The sequence below is a fragment of the Sapajus apella genome, unplaced genomic scaffold, assembly GCF_009761245.1.
Source record: "Sapajus apella isolate SASKATOON/1434 unplaced genomic scaffold, GSC_monkey_1.0 scaffold197, whole genome shotgun sequence".
In the NCBI taxonomy this organism is placed as follows: domain Eukaryota; kingdom Metazoa; phylum Chordata; class Mammalia; order Primates; family Cebidae; genus Sapajus; species Sapajus apella.
In genome coordinates this window covers 870,821-872,598 of record NW_022437137.1, presented here as the reverse complement: position 1 = coordinate 872,598, position 1,778 = coordinate 870,821, and the positions used below count along the sequence as shown (strand labels likewise).

At 42.2% G+C, this 1,778-nt stretch overlaps 1 non-coding gene across 1 annotated transcript; it reads left to right on the top strand.

Moving 5' to 3' along the window:
- Positions 1-714: 714 nt before the first annotated feature.
- On the top strand, positions 715-855 carry LOC116543828. The gene has a single exon (XR_004265721.1). It is a non-coding gene; the product is annotated as a U4 spliceosomal RNA (small nuclear RNA).
- The last annotated feature ends 923 nt before the right edge of the window (positions 856-1,778 follow it).

Genomic DNA, 1,778 nt, shown 5'->3' with positions numbered 1-1,778 from the left:
ATCCCAAAGTCCCTAGCCAGTCTGCCTTCTTCTCCACCTTTTAGAGTCTTACACTTGTTTTGTATTTTATGTCCAGGGTCTTTTGCGGCATGTAGCAAGAGGAATAAGGAAAAGTATGTCTGTCCTACCTTCCCAGAAGCAGACATTGCCCACACACATTTTAATAAGTCATTGAGTCTGTATAAAGACACATGCACACGTATGTTTACTGCAGCACTGTTCACAATAGGAAAGACTTGAAACCAACCCAAATGCTCATCAACGATACACTGGATAAAGAAAATATGGCACATATACACCATGGAATACTATGCAGCCATAGAAAGGATGAGTTCATGTCCTTTGCAGGGACATGAATGAAGCTGGAAACCATCATTCTCAGCAAACTGACACGAGAACAGAAAACCAAACACTGTATGTTCTCACTCATAAGTGGGTGCTGAACAATGAGAACACATGGACACAGGGAGGGGAGCATCACACACTGGGGCCTGTCAGGGGATGGGGGAGCTAGGGGAGGCATAGCGGGGAGTGGGGGAATTGGGGAGGGATAGCAGGAGGTAGGGGATTGGGGAAGGATAACATTAGGAAAATACCTAATGTAGATGACAGGATGATGGATGCAGCAAACCACCATGGCATGTGTATATCTATATAACAAACCTGCACATTCTGCACACGTACCCCAGAACTTATAGTATAATAAAAAATAAAAGCTTTGCGCAGTGGCAGTGTCTTAGCCAATGAGGTTTATCTAAGGCGGGATTATTGTGAATTGAAAACTTTTCCCAATACCTCACCATGATGACTTGAAATATAGTCGGCATTGGCAATTTTTGGTAGTCTCTATGGTGACTGAATCATCTTAGGTTAAAAATAAATAAACAATAAATAAATAAAAATAAAGTAAAATTTAAGAATTTATAAAACCTTTTTCCGAAAATGGCCACTGTTGTCATTCCAACCCTAGCTATCTCAAAATCCTATTTAAGGAGAACAATGACCTCTAAAAGGAGAGAAATTACAGCTTGCCCATGAATTAGTTAAGGAGCAATTAAAAGCCAGCAGTTGCAACTGTTTACAGCACCCTCCAAGGTGCCTGTAAGCAGCCACAACCCCTCAGCTGAACTAGCAAGCATAATATCTGTGCATCCGTGTACTTTATTCACCTATCGCTGAGTCAAGGTCTGCAGAACAGACCGCCCCGCAAGTGAAGACCCTAACACTGGTGCTCCCAACATAAGGCAACCCCAACAATCTGGCTGTGGACATTATCTAATTTTAGTCTCACTGAATCCCACGAAGATGAGATAGCCCCAGTCCTTTTGACAGGTGAGGAAATGAAAACTGAGAGGTCACCTACGGGAGGGATGAAAACAAGCGCTCTGACCACACCCTGGCCTCCATCACCATGGGATTCTAAGGGACAAGGCCAGGGGAGTGGCAGCATCTTCTGTCAACCCTATGTATGTGACGCCGCTTTGTGGTTTTAAATCCCACTGCTTGCTGACAGATTTGTTATGTGTTATAAGGGCAGAATCCATTATTATTATCAATAGTAGTAATGGATAATTAAACGATAAATGCACTAATCTCATCAAGCCACTTATTTAATTAATTTTAATTCATGTAATTAGTTAATATGATAATGTTTCCTTTCATCCAAAAGACAGCCTGCAGGCTCTCCAAGCATGATGTATTATGATTAATGGATTTTCACATGTTGAGAAGGAAGGGATTTGGGGAATTGGCCAAAGTCAGAGTTGCCTGGTGGGGGG